The sequence below is a fragment of the Apium graveolens genome, chromosome 11 (assembly GCF_009905375.1).
Source record: "Apium graveolens cultivar Ventura chromosome 11, ASM990537v1, whole genome shotgun sequence".
Classification (NCBI taxonomy): domain Eukaryota; kingdom Viridiplantae; phylum Streptophyta; class Magnoliopsida; order Apiales; family Apiaceae; genus Apium; species Apium graveolens.
The window spans coordinates 122,773,389-122,789,453 of NC_133657.1; the positions used below are offsets into that span (position 1 = coordinate 122,773,389).

General features: G+C 34.6%; 1 non-coding gene and 1 pseudogene across 1 annotated transcript; both read right to left on the minus strand.

The window, feature by feature from the left end:
• Positions 1–2,710: 2,710 nt before the first annotated feature.
• LOC141698302 (dnaJ protein ERDJ3B-like) lies at positions 2,711–7,836 on the minus strand (annotated as a pseudogene).
• Positions 7,837–14,706: 6,870 nt separating this feature from the next.
• Positions 14,707–14,812, minus strand: LOC141699600 (small nucleolar RNA R71). Its single transcript, XR_012566044.1, has one exon. It is a non-coding gene; the product is annotated as a small nucleolar RNA R71 (small nucleolar RNA).
• Positions 14,813–16,065: the final 1,253 nt, after the last annotated feature.

Here is a 16,065-nt window from a genome sequence, read left to right on the forward strand (position 1 = left end):
CGGTGTGAACCCTGTTGGGAATAAATGGGGTATTCATAAGAAAACGAAATGAAAAGAATGAAATTATGAGATATAAAGCCCGACTTATAGCACAGGGGTTTTCTCAAAGGCCTGGAATTGATTATCAAGAGACATACTCGCCAGTGATTGATGAATTACTTTTCGTTTTATATTAGGTATGACATCTAAAGAAAAATTGGAAACACGTCTTATGGACGTCGTTACTGCATACCTATATGGTTCACTTGATAGTGAAATTTTTATGAAAATCCCAGAAGGGTTAAAAATGGATAAGTTCAAGAAACCTCGTCATATATACTCCATTAAACTTCAACGATCATTGTATGGGCTGAAACAATCTGGTCGTATGTGGTATAACAGACTAAGTCGTTATTTACAAAAGAATGGGTATATTAGTAACCAAATTTCTCCATGTGTTTTTATCAAAAAATCACAATCTGGTTTTGTGATTATTGCTGTATATGTGGATGATTTAAATCTTGTAGGAACAGCTACGGAGGTTAATAATGCTGTCATATACTTAAAAATAGAGTTTGAAATGAAAGATCTTGGAAGGACAAAATATTGTCTTGGGATACAAGTCGAGCACTTGTCAACTGGAATTTTCCTCCACCAATCCACATATACAGAAAAGGTTTTGAATAGATTTTACATGGATAAATCTCATCCATTAACTACTCCAATGGTGGTTAGATCTTTAGAGCCTGATAAAGATCCATTTCGACCACGAGAAGACGATGAAGAGGTTCTTGGTCCTAAAATCCCATATCTAGGTGCAATTGGTGCACTTATGTATCTTGCAAATAATACAAGGTCAGATATTGCATTTGCTGTGAATTTATTGGCTAGATTTAGCTCTGCTCCGATGTACAGACATTGGAATGGGATAAACATATATTTCGTTATCTTCGTGGAACAACAGACTTTGGATTATTCTTCCCGAAAAAATCAACATCTCAGTTGATTGGATATGCAGACGCTGAATATCTGTCAGATCCTCATTTTGGTAAATCACAAACTGGATATGTATTTACATATTGCGGTACAACCATTTCCTGGAAATCCACGAAGCAAACTACAGTGGCAACCTCAACAAATTACTCAGAACTCATTGCAATTCATGAAGCCAGTAAAGAATGTGTTTGGTTGCGATCTATCATCAAGAATATTCGGGAATCATGTGGATTACCAGACATCACTGGAAGTCCTACCATTATGTTTGAGGATAACACTGCATGCATTGATCAACTCAAGGAAGGATATATCAAAGGAGACAGGACAAAACACATTTCACCAAAATTCTTCTACACTCATGAGCTTCAAAAGAATGGTGAAATTGATGTTCAACAAATTCGGTCATGTGACAACCTTGCAGATTTATTCACAAAATCATTACCAAATTCAACATTCGGGAAGTTACGACATAACATTGGAATGCGTCGACTCAAGGATTTGTTACAACAAAATTCAGAGAATGATTAGTTTTCCAGGGGAGATTGTACTCTTTTTCCTTCGTCAAAATTTTTATCCCACTGGATTTTTTCTTTGAACAAAGTTTTAACGAGGCAATCTATGATCCATGTTAAATAACAATCAAAGGGGAGTGCTATAATTGATTGTAATTTTTAAGTCAATGGTAAAATAGTAAAACTAGTCTTAGGAGTAGAAATTTTGATAATGCATTTAATGTTTTTGTTCTTTAACTTGGCTATAAATACATGGCCTTGGTTAATGAAAATTTGTACCAAGCATCTTACAAATATGCTCTCTATCTCCCTCCGATTATCATTTTTTCCCTCTTAGATTTAGTAGCCCCTTCTAAAAATTAAAACTAGTATATTATAACAATTTTATTATATTCCGCACTACCATGTTGAGTACTAGTCTATATATCCCATTTGTCCCATTATGAGCATATTTGACTAGCACAGTTTTTAGGAAATTAATGTTTAAATTTAGTGTATACCCAAAAATGAGATAATAAATATTACAATAAATATATTATATAAATGTGAGGTACCAGAATATTATTATTTTTGGAAGGTCCAAATAAGAAAAGTGGCAAAATGGGACGGAGGGATTATTTTGCAGTCTTTTTTTGACTCTAGAAGTTGTCACTTAGCATGTAGTTCAAGAGTTTACCACCCCTCCCAAAGTTTCACATACAGATGGCAAGTGAATGCGCCAAAAAACATTCTTCATTAATCAAGTCAAGTGATCTCTGTAAGGGTCATGTGGAACTCCCAGTATCATCCAATCTGTTTTTTGTTGGTTCAAGTACATTGGCAAAGGTTGTCATGTTCCCCCACTTCCAGACCCATAACATGGTGCAAGTTCGGTGAAGAAATGAAGTCATGTTCTTTTGTAGCTCATAGGCAGATGCGCTGATTCTCAAATATGAATATCAATTCATCAAAGCATTCTTAATAACTATATCAAATTTAATTTCATTCAAGCAAACATGGTTGCAGTACTCCCAACTCCTTTCACAATCCTGCTAGCCAATAGGTGCAGTTGAGTGCAGGAAATTGTCGTACTTCCGGGGATTTATAGTGACAACCATACATTCTAAATTATGTTCAACATTTTCATCCTCAATACACAAACAGAGAAAATTATAAAAACTAGAACCGCCATTTTCGTATGTGCCACAAATCATTTTCTGGATTTGAAGGCGTAAAGAAAGAACTGCAGATATATTCACCAGGTTGCAAAATTATCTTGCATAACTACATAAAATTTTAAAAATCACAAGTTTTATGTCATGGGGATTTCAAGTTCTGCAATTACAATTGGGCTACACTTCAAAATTGTAGCTCGCTTTTTGCGCTATTATCTGGTCAAAGCCAGTCCTAGCAGAATCCCATGACAAGGAAAACTCTATACCTTAAACTTTTTATAGAAAAAATCTATCCAAAGAATTGACCAATTCGGATTTTAGACGATTACAGCAGACATCCTTGTATGTAATAGCTGTGGGTGGGCAACAATAGTGGTGCCTCAATCTTCCAACACAAACATGTTACAAGCCTGCAAGGGGACAATTAGGACCCATTCGCAATCTGTACACTTAAATCTACCCAAGTATGGCCTTCACTTGTGTCTTCTGCTCCTCTGTTAGTGAGGTCGGAAAAAGAACCTCAAATGTGATGTATAGATCACCTTTCTTATTGCTTAGATGTAGCGGCATCCCCTCACTTTTAAATTTTCTTACTTGCTTGGGGTTTGTAATTCCCTGATCGGCAAACAAAAGTTACTAAAAGTTTACACAAACTTTCCTTTCCCAGGGAAAGAAATTAGGAAAATGGCGCAATAAATTAATAAATTTAGCCTCAAACATTTTTTTTTAAAATGAAACTCTACAATTTGTAAGTAATGTAAAATTACCTTTGACCCGATCTCAACTAGATGATCATCTAGATGTTTAATAGTCTTCTCAAAACCGACAAGAGCTTGCACCTTGAACAACAATCAGAATTACAAAAACAATATCATGGCAAAAAAAACAAGAAAAAAACAACTCACAAACACCACTATATTCACAGAGTAACATATAAAAGTACAGGCTCCTGCAATACAATCACACTAGCAGGTTAAGACGTTTTGCATTGATAATCTAACAAGAATGCCATTTTGGTCAAGACTCAAAATTGTGTAGAATTTCAGAAAATATTAAAGAAAAAGGTTTTCAGGAAAATTGAAATTTAAAGATTAAGTTTTCACGCATTGATCTAGAAGGCTGATCTGCAAAGTGTCACATATGTATTTTACAGAACTTCCAAACTCAGCTAAATAAGATTATCCTATCCAATTAGTGTGTCACTAGTGGTGCAGACATAGCGTTGCAGATTCAATTTTCTATGATGGGAACCAAAACAACAGAAAATACTTAATTGGTTTTTTACCAGAGTAATCGTAACAGTTGTGTGGAGGTCATTTCCTTCCCTTTTAAAAACATCATGGGGTGCTGTACGAATTCGGAACTGCAAACAAGAATGACATTCATTAATGAGTACTGTAAACGGAGAAAGTCGCCACTGAGGGGAAATGTATAACCTTGAGATCTCCTGGTTCACCATCTATGATAGGTTCACCATCTTCATAGAAGACTACCTCCTGTAACAAAGAAAACATTAAGTGGATTTTTGGAATCCATAAACAACTAAATAAATCGAAATCAATAACCTAAAAAAATCAAAAATATGTTTTCTCATTATTTTACATTAAATTTATGCAATAGCCGCAATAAACGGTGGGTTAATATTCTTATTAGGTTATATTAGGCTTATGCAATTCGGTGTAACACACACACACATGCAGAGAAGATTTGAGACAACAAATTAAGGCCCTGCAGGACTGTCCTCTTGGCAAATGTTAAGTGTTAAAAAGCCTTTAAAACGAGTAACATTATTAAAGTTTTGTTAAACATTACAGGTCTCAAGATTAAGATACCAAATTTGTCACCTAGAATGCTTAACTAAGGGTGTGTTTGGTATTGCTGTTGCTGACAGCAACAACAGCTTTTCGCTGAAAATCAGTTAAAAAACTGTTTGGTAAAATTCAAAAAATTCAGAATAGGATAATCGCAGAATTAGATTAGAAGAATGCAACAAACAATATCCGAGGACTTTGTTCACTGCTTAGCAGCCTACAACACACTGCTGATACAGGACATCTGACACTGGGATAGATAAGCAACCCGACTTCAAACTGTTTAACAGCTAATTATCAATCAAAATACTAATAGTAGCCAATTAACAAGAATAATGCTTAATGTTGTACAAAGAGTAAGGTGTCCTCTGAAGGATAGAATTGCATGATTCAACTTATCCACTACTCTAAACATTAAAAAACCACCAAAGAATATAAAATGAAAGACAAACTTTAAATGCAAAGAGATCGCCTATTTACATTCATCAACTATAAAAGCCTAAATGCGAAAAGTGTCATTCAGACAACTTCAGCTCATAATACTTCACAAACATAAGGAATATGCAATCAACACATTACTTTAAAAAAAAATCAAAACAAATTTAGGCATAGGAAAGGAAAAAAGAACTCACTTCCCCATCTCGCATTCCTTTCTGAATATCCATGGTAATTTCAAACCCGTCCCGCACATATTTGACATTTGGGCATTTCTCACAAACCTGAGATTTAAATAGTGTTAGAGTAGGATGTCTATTGCACCATATGGCTTAACTGTACAGATGCTACATGAAAATTAATAGACAAAAAAATATGGTCAGCATATATAATACCTTTAGATGGCAACAAAAGCATATAAAAGCATATGATGGTCAACTCAATAAAAAAGTACCTGCTCTGTCATTTGCTGAAACATTCCCGGACCAATTTGCCTGTGATGGACCTCGTTTCGGCAGTTACAAGACCCTTGCCTGGAGCAGGCTTTAAAATATTTTTTTCCCTCCAGACCTGATATTTTTCAAGCTTGCCATAGATGAGTAATTCATTTTGAATAAGAGGCATGACAAGGATAATAATTACCACACATGCTAGCAGGCTCAATCAAGTTCAGTCATCAGTGATCAAATTCCTGTATGGCTATACTGAAATATCTAAAACAGACATAGAAGAGTGCAAGGTAAGCATTTATCCTATATCAGAATTGCAACACAGATAATTTGCAAATTTCAAGTTGACTGGATAAAGACTCATTTTTGTAGGAACTAGGAATTCTAGAGGCTTGATGGGAAATTCTTTTGTGCATGTCCAGCATGTGGTCAAGCGTGTCTTTAGAATTATAGATGTACCAATCATACAAGATTGAGAGGGAATTAACAAATCATGCATCTGCGGAAAATCTTAGAAAGCAAGGGTGTTGGCCACTTTCATGCATTGTGCACCGCCTACTTTAGGGTTCACAGATTTAGCTAGTGTGGTGCGGGGTGAGCTACGTGCCGTGCCCCCCATATTTAGTGTATGTGTGCGTAGGTTGCAGTGGTGGCATAAATTGTAAATATAATTACAGAGAGAAATAGGCTAAAACCAAATTAAAAGTCAATTACATGTTTTGTTTTACAGTTTCCAGTTTGCAAACAACATGTTAACATGGAAAAATGGCTGAATTAATATTCTCTTCTAATTTACTAAAATCATGTACTGACCGCTAGACAACCTGGTAAACAAGAAACTTGTGATGGCTTCATAAAATCAAAGTAGTGAACATATCAAGTAAAAAATGATTATTTTTTCTCTTTTAATATCGAATGATTCAGGTTTCTATTTCTTTCAGTTTGCCTGAAGGTTTTGGTTTCTTTTTAACAAATTTTATCATAGATACAACCATATGCATATTCATATTATATATATACTGTATTCCGCACCTCAATACTTATATTTATCGAAACTGTGCTTCCACACCCTACTTACCCGTACTTTTATCTTTGCTTCTTATGTGTAAATTAAGGCTACTTTTAGCATAATCATCTTTCAATTCTTTAAAACGATCGAGTGCTCAGATGTAAAACAGATATTTGAAAAGAAAACGTGGAATAAACATTCATGCAACAAATCGTACCTTCATTGTTCCTCCCATGTATAAGTCCTCCAAAGTTGCATCTAGTTCCACAATTACATCATCACCTTTTACAATTCTCTCTTCCTCTTCCATTGTACCTCCTCCACCAAAAAACCTATAAAATTGCTTGTCAAGAGTGGGAGAACAGTAGGCGTAAAATACAATCTGTCAACTTTGCTGTTGTGTTCCAAATATTAATTTGCAAGTAAATACTTTCCTACTTCTAACCTGAAAAAGGATTTTCTCACACAGAAATTTAAAGGGATAGAAAACAATAGTGGTTTTTTATTTCAAGTTCCTAGCGCAACTTGCATATCTGTCAAAGATAATTAAACTCATGGATTTTGTAACACCCCTCCCCCGCTCATACAGTCAGATTAGGTTGCCCAGAAGAGAGCTAATGAAAGAGTAAGCTCAGTTTTAGTTTAGATACTCAATTGTACATAACATTGAGCCTTATTGCAATTGGCAGGATTAAGCCAGAAAATGCTAAAGCATACAGAACAACAATGTAAAAAATTGCTTAAAGCATACACAATGCAGCTTACTAACTTACTGGTTAAATATGTCCTGAATGTTCATTCCCCCACCTCCCCGGCCACCGCTAGCAGCTTGCTGTTTAAGCCCCTGTTCTCCATGCCTATCGTATATTCCGTTCTTCTCACTATCGGATAGTACTTCATAAGCTGATCAAATTCCCATATATATATATATATGTATGTAAAAACAAAAAATCACAAACTTCAAATACAAAAGTAAACATCTTTGTCATCGAACAGAATACAAAATTTAACTAAAAACAGTTCACCATTATTAATTTCAGCGAATTTCTTGTTAGCGTCTTCATTCCCTGGATTTTTATCAGGATGATACTTCAATGCCAGCTTCCTGTAGGCGCGTTTAATCTGATCGTCTGAAGCTCCTTTCGGAACTTGTAGAATATCATAATAACTCTTCCTGCATTTCATTAAAAACAAACAGGTGTGAACGGAATAATCACTTATAAATAAATAACACACACAACACTTACAATTATGCATAGTTAAATGATACATATTTGAATAAACACACACATGCATTTATGATCGGGAGCATAATATGTACTCCCTCCGTCCCATATTTTTACACACATGAGGAAATACTTACGCTGAAATGAGAGCAAGAGCATATGAAAAGAAGAATAACAGATAAAACAGCTGCGATCTTCGTTGCGGCATTGCCATATATGATCGAGAAACCCTAGATCAATTTAGCAAATCACAAATCAAAATGTTTATGTTTCTCGAAATTGATGCATCGAACAGGTATTATTATAATTAGGCAATTTAAGCAATGAGTTCACTTAAAATCCAACGACTCGCAACATTATGTGAGAGACCTGACCAATTAGTGAATGCAATAACTTCTTCAAACCCATCGTTGTTTGCCACGTATTTGTTCTTTTTTTTTTACTTCTTTCCTTCTGCTTTTTTGTGAGTATAGTATTCGGAAAAAAGGCCCCAAATATCACTATTTGAGGGTAAAATGTTCATCACTTTCTGAATAATTGGATATAATTGTCACTTCAAAATGAAGTTTCAGTTGAAGTTTTTGTTTTTAATGAAAAACGGAGTTGCGTGTTTCGTTTTCAACTTATATATTTTTTTTTTAAATTGAAAATGCAACTTCAATTCATGTTTAAGGTGGCAAAACGCAACCTCAAATTTAGTTTTTCATATTAACTCATTTTGGATTTGTGTTTTGTTTTTTTTTTGAATCACGAGAAAAACTCGGTTAGAAATTGCGTTTTTACAAAAACTAAGTTTGAAACCCCGTTTTTATATCCATAAACTGAAGATGAGACTGCATTTTCGACAAAAATAATTTCTGAAATTGCGTTTTCATAAAAAACACAGTTTGAAACCACGTTTTTAAACAAAAACATAAAACGAAATTTCGTTTTTCTTTTATTTTTTTTTTAAAAAGAAACAGAGTTTACTGATCGCTTTTAAAAAACATGACTTCAAGTTGCGTTTTGTTATAGAAAAACTCAAAACGAAACTGCGTTTTCGTTTATTTTGAAAAATTTCAACCAAAACCCCGTTTTAAAATGACATTTGGACCACTTTTAGTAAAGTGACATTCATGGTAATTCTACCCCAAATAGTGATATTTTGGGCCAATACGCGGTATTCCGAATAAAAAGGTATTCGCTTCTTGTTGGGCTCAGTAGTTGTTAGGCTGCATGTTACATCTGACTTGAAGCCCAGTAGTGGTTTAAGTAAAAATGATACAATTTTTATTTGGATTTTTTTAAAATACAGTTTTATTAAAATATTTTTAAAAATACTATCTATTTTAAACTAATTTACAAAAATAGACAACTAATATGAGACAATTTTTTTTTTCAAAAAAGACACGTATAAATGGAAGAGAGGAATATATTTTTTTGTGTTAACGGATGGAATATATCTTAAGCATATGGCGGGTATGTATACATATTCTCGCATCATTGGGGCTATGCCTCGAAGAAATAATATCTCTTCTATATAATGAATTTTAGTGTATATTATATAGAGGTGTACAAAAAATTTATCGGGTCAGATTTTATACAGACTTTAAAAAATCCGAATTTTTTAAAAATAAATTGGGCCGGGGTTTTCAAAAAATCAGGTCGGGTTGGCCCGGGCTTCCTAAAAAATATGAGGTCCGTTTTAGGTCCGCGATCGTGAACTACAAAATAGAGTAGTTTAGATAACAAAATAAATAATTATTTCTTGATTTAATAATCTATATATAATTATAATTATTTAACATAAGTATATATATGAGACTGTACTGTCCAAAATTTAGTATGTTTAGGTATAAGCAGAAGCTTGGTAATTGTCTGCCAGATTCATACCTTCTGTTTAACACATTTTACTTGGGAGAAAAACCGAAATCAAATTAACAGACCAATCAATAGGTGAAGCGGCAGAATACCCAATTTTTAGAAGCCGCAGAATACCCAATTTTTTAGACTAAATGCTGAGAATAACAATCTTTAGGAATGTTGGCGGAAAATACCAGATGAGATACGTATTTTACGCTAGGGTATACACTAATATAATACTGGTATACGACACGTGAACACGATACGAAATGACACGAATAATTAGTGTTTAGGTTCTAAAATTTGGTACACAAGCACGAACGTACATGAACACGAAAAAACACAAATATAATTAGTGTCGGGTTTGAGTTTTCGATCTAGGTACACGACACGAAACGAAAGTACACGGAATATATAAATAGTTAAAATTTTAAAAATATATAATATACATATATATACTACATATCAAATGTGAATTTACCTGTTTTAAGTAACATATATATAATTGTAAATACTAAATTATATTTTATTATTTCTTGACTTTGTGAGCACTTCACTATTTCACTTTTAGACTTGGACATTTATGGTTTTTAAGACATTTGTTATCGGTAAACTAAATTTGTTAATTTCTTTTTAAGATATTTTAATGGTAAACTAAATATATGTTATTTATTTTTAGATTCGTATTCGTAGATGCAAAAAAAAAACAAAAAGATCAAGTCGTTGACTTTATGTTTTTAATTTTTTTTGAATGTTGAACAATTTGTAATTTGTTGTACATGAACATTTTCACTTGTTTCATACTTTTTTATCAGGAATTTTGTTGTTCACTATTCAAGACCATTTAATTATCTACTGTATTTTTTAACAATAATTTTTTTCGTATATAATCCGTGTACTTTAGTGTACTAAAGTGGGTAAACACGAATATATTAATTCCGCGTTAGTGCCACCAAATTGGTACACGAATCCAAACCCGGGTCGGGTTTGAGTTTAAGGTTTGGTACACGAAAACACGAAAGTACACAGAACGTTTGTACACGACACGAAACGTTTTCAGGTCTAACTAATACACATTACTAGATAGGCAATGAGCTGATACGCATGTATAGTTGGAGTATTATCTTATTAATTTATATTAAAAACAAAATATGCATTTAGGGGCGGGGTAACAAAGTAAAATATTCTATAGAATACCCAAAACTAAGATGCGTATTATGTATATACCCTATTGACATATGCGTAACACTATTACTTTCAACTATACATACAACCACATCCCACATACATATATACATCTTTTGTCCGGCCTTTGCTTTTCCTTAAGTAATTGGATCTCTAGCTTGTGTGTATTTATGTTTTTGTGTGTATATAAAACAAAGGATGAGGTTTAATGGTGTCGCGAATAATGAATGAGAGCAGAAGAAAGGTGGGTTAATGTTGGAGAAAGTAGAGAGAAGATTAATGTATCGAGGCTGATGTGTTGCAAGTAGGGGGAGCAAACCTCGGATCGGTTCGATTTTTAGATAAAACCGGAACCGGAACCGGAAATCTTCGGTTTTTAAAATTAAAAACCGCAACCGCAACCGCAACCGATCCATCGGATCGGTTTCGGTTTTAAAAACTCCGGATCGGTTTATATCGGTTCGGTTTCGGTTGTAAAACCGATTAGAAAAATGTATTGCATAATGTCTAGGCATAGGCATCGTGTACAAATATGATTTTTGTTATATAATTTACATTGTTAGAATGTCTTATTGATGTAATTGTGACAAAACAGACAAGTAACAAAAAGTAGTACTCCATATTGCATTATCCTGGAAATTGAATTCATTTAGAAATATATGTAATCCAATTGAGTGAATCATGTTTTTACTGAAGTTGTGACAATATGCAGTTGTAACAGTATACAAGACAGTTATATTAGTATATTAGAAGGCAGTATATCAGGTCAACGATTAACTTCTAAATGCATGTTGGAACAATGAGTTTAAAATGAGTTATTTCAGATTTCTGCAGTTTCACTTTATTTAGTAGCAGTGCATTTTTCAAGCACACTGGTTCTTAATTTGCAAAAAATATTTATACGAAAAGTTATTCTTTAACCCCGTGAATGTTCTATACAACAAGATAATTGTTTAATTTGATAGTCTGCTCCTCTTCTTTAGGTAGTCCAGAATGTTATTTAATTTGATGTTATATATATATATATATACATATATTTGTTAATTCTATATATATATATATATATAAATTTATTTATTTATTTAAAAAATCGGTTCAGTTCGATTTTTCTCGGATCGGTTTGGACCTAAAACCGGAACCGAAAAATTATCATGGAATCGGTTTTTAAAATTTTCGGTTTCGGATCGGTTCGGGTTTGTGCGGATCGGTTTTTTGCGGATTTTACCGGTTTCGTATTGGTTTCGATTTTTGTTCGGTTTTTTACTCAGCCATAGTTGCAAGAACGCATATGGGCCTTGGGTAATAAAATTGGTATTTTCAGCCATCTTAGCCGATAAATGGTAATCTTATTTTGTTTGATTAAAAAGTGGGTATTTTTAACATTTATTCCCAATCAAACATAAGTTAGTTATTTTTTGTCAAAAAAACGTAAGCTAATTACTTCTAATAGAATAATATAATATTTAAAAATTTAATAAAACTATTATATATTTTATAATTTTATATAAAAAATTGTTTTCTATCCGGGCTTTTTGAAAAGCCCATCCGGGTAGGATCGAGCTTTTATCAGTATTTTTTTAATCCGGCCTTTTATTCGAGCTTTTTTATATCCAGGATTTTCAGGTTTCAGCCGGGCCGAATTTTTAATAAAAAAAGAGGTCCGTTAAGGCCCCCGGGCCAGACCAAATCGGACGGGATTTTTTCCGGATCGGATTTTTCGGTCTTTTCCAGATCGAATTGGACCGGATTTCGGGTTAGGATTTTTTTAACACCTCTAACACTATGTTACATATAATTCATTATCATGTTCACTGAGTAGGGTTACAAAATTTTCACAATTAATTTTTCTATTCGTATGGATATATGTATGCATATGGGATATTATATATTTATTAAGAAAAAGTAAATTAAATAGTGGGCACATAAGCATGTTTAAATAAATGTAGAACAATTTGGTTCCCAACATTTTTCTTAAATATTTCATTTATAAAACATAATGTTGACAATTTGCATTTTATGTCTCTGATAAGTGGCATTTATATCCACTTAAAACACTTCGTAAAGGCTCGAATTGAAGTTTTGTACTCAAGTTATTTGTATTTTTGATGTGTTTTTGTAGTGTTTTGCATTTCAGGGCATATTCGAAAGAAGGAATGGATTTTACGGTGTTTCTATGCTAAAAGGGTGTTAGGATGGAGCCTCGGTCGATTGCGCACAAGAAACCAGTACGAGAAGGTCAAGAAAGCAGAAAAATCCAGTTTTTCCAGAAGCTCAGGGCCGACGCGCTGGTCTTGGGAGCGGCCGCGCCCGTTTGGCAGAAACTCAGGGCGGCCGCGCTGGATCTTGAGGGCGGCCGCGCTAGGTCGATTTTTCAGAATCCTGAATCTATTATAATTCAAAGAATTGAAGCGTCCTCCAGAAGCCTATATATATATATAAAGACGTTTTTCATAGACAAGAGTGAGGAGAGAGCAGCAAGAAGACCTAATAGCACAATACAACGAAGGAGAAGAAGATCTTGTTTTTACTTGTGATTCTTTGCTTAAGTTGTAATCTTGGATGCTTGTTTTCTTTGTTGTTTGAACCTAATACTCTTGTTAACGTACTTTGTCATTATTATTCAGTTATTTCAGACCTAGTTTATCTTAGTTATTTACCATGCTTTCATTCGAAGCCATATTGACGATGAGTTCGGTTGTGAACTAATCGTTATCGTGGGGTTCTAACGGATTTACTTATGGAGTTCTATAGTTAATTTGTTTCAATATCTTGGTGTGCGGTGATTGATTGACATCCTAGTATCGGTTGTGCTTATTCGTCTTATGTGCGTCGCGAACATATAAGATAGTTTGTTAATCTCTATTGAAGCGAAAGTGAATATAGAGATTTAGAACATGCCATGCTAGCATAGGTTCATGTATTATTGTTATGCATGATTCGTAGGTAATTTTAACCATCTTACTTGCCCTATGTAATCACAATAGATAACTGGCGCATTAAACCTTTATGTTGTCAAATTCTATAGACATATAGGGTCTCAATATAATTGGTGTCTATTCAGGTTCTATCTCTTTTGTGGATGTCTGGTAGTAGGGTATTCGTACAACGAAAGTTGGCGTTTACTAGTTTCGTGTTATCTGATTAGTTGTCATCACCATTGCATGCTAAGGTTAAGAACAATGACGTTGAATGAAGTATTTAGTGAAGTTAGAATCCCATGTTTATTCTGATATAAGTAATTCAATTATAATTCTCTTAGTTAATGCTATTTAGTATAATCTCTTAGTTAAATCAAAACTTAACTTGTTATTGTCTTAGCATTGAGCGATAGTCATACCATTGTTGCATAGGTGCATAATCTCATAATCTTAAGTTAACTAAAAAGAGTATATGTGGGTACGAATATGATTTATATCTTATACTACCTGCGAACGCGTATACTTGCGTGTAATTTTAGCGCGTGTTTTTGCCCTAACAAGTTTTTGGTGCCGTTGTCGGGGACTCGGTGTTTAATTTAGTTTATGTGCTTGACATCAGTGGTCGTTAAAGTTCACTGACTCATATATTTTACTTACTTGTTTACTTTGTTGGTGTTTCAGGTACTCTAGAGATCGTGTATGCGAACACGTTCTCAATCTCGTAAAGAAGCACTGGAAGAAGTTGAAGTAGTTGAAGAAGTTTTTGAAGAAGTTGCGAAAGTTGAAGAATAAATTGTTATTGCAATGGGAGATCAAGCAGCGAATTCGAAGGCTTTAATGGATTACTCTCAACCAAAGATTAATGACATTCAGTCTAACATTGTCAGACCAGACATCGCGGCTAATACTTTTGAAATCAAAGCTAGCACGATTCAGATGGTGCAAAATTTAATCCAGTTTGGGGGTTCTCGAACGGAAGATCCCAATATGCACATTAGAGATTTCATCGAGATCTGCGACACTTTCAAATTCAACAATGTTTCTAAAGATGTTATTAAGCCGAGGCTTTTCCCATTCTCTCTGAGGGATAAAGCTAAGTGCTGGTTGCATTCTCTACCAGCAGGTTCTATCACTACTTGGGAAGATCTTGCTCAGAAGTTTCTTACTAAATTCTTCCATATAGCAAAGAAAGCTGTAATAAGGAACGCTCTCACTTGCGCAGCAATCGGGAGAATCTTTGTGTGAGGCTTGGGAGCGTTACAAGGAAATGCTTAGGAAGTGTCCTCATCATGGAATGCCTGACTGGATGATTATCAACTGTTTTTATAATGGTTTGGGAGCACAGTCTAGACCCATGCTCGATGCAGCATCAGGTGGAGCCTTATGGGCTAACAACTACGATGAAGCTTATGAGTTGATTGAACTGATGGCTGCTAATGAATACCAGAACCCAACTCAGAGACCACCTCAAGGCAAGGTAGCAGAAATTCTGGAGGTGGATGCAGCTACTGCTATAGCTGCTCAGCTTAAGGCTTTAACGATGAAGGTGGATTCTTTGGTTAATCAGATCACAAGTGTTTGTGAGCTTTGTGCAGGTTCGCATGAAACTGAGCAGTGTGCTATTTTTAGTAAATCAGCTCAGTTTGTAAGCAATGTTTAGAGGTCGCAGCAACCAATTCCAGCCACATATCATCCCAACAACCGCAATCATCCTAACTTCATCTGGAGCAACAATCAGAATGCGTTGCAACAGCCTTATCAGCAATATGAAGAAAAGCAATTCAACCCTCCCGGTTTTCAATCTAATGAAAAATCTGAATTGAAGAAGTTGAGGCTCATGTGCAAGAGCCAAGTGGTTTCTATCGAGACACTAGAGAATCAAATTGGGCAGATTGCCAAAGTTTTGTTGAATCGACAACCTGGTACACTCCCTAGTGACACAAAAGTTCCAGGAAAGAGTGAAGTAAAAGAGCAGGTTAAGACAATTACATTAAGGTCTGAAATTGTTGCAAGCCCCGAAAAATCTCAAGTTCCAGAATCTGAAGTTTTGGCTGAAGAAGATGTGCAGAAGGAAGCATAAGTGGAATCAAGGAAGAAAACTGTGGAATACACTCCTCCTGAGGGTAATATAGGGGAGAAACAGGTCTATCCTTCACCACCTTTTCCTAAGAGGCTGTAGAAGCAAAAGTTGGATAAGCAATTTGCTAAGTTTCTGGAGGTGTTCAAGAAACTTCATATCAACATACCTTTCGCTGAAGCTCTTGAACAGATGCCTAGCTATGCGAAGTTCATGAAAGGTATTCTCTCAAGGAAAGTGAAGCTTGATGACTTAAAGACCGTTGCTCTTACGGAGGAATGCAGTGTTGTACTGCAACAGAAGTTGCCTCCGAAGCTTAAAGATCCCGGAAGCTTCACTATTCCTTGCACTATTGGAAACTTGTATTTTGATAAGTGTTTATGTGATTTGGGAGCTAGCATCAATCTGATGCCTTTGTCTATCTTCAAGAAGTTGGGTCTACCTGATCCAAAGCCCATTTATATGTCCTTGC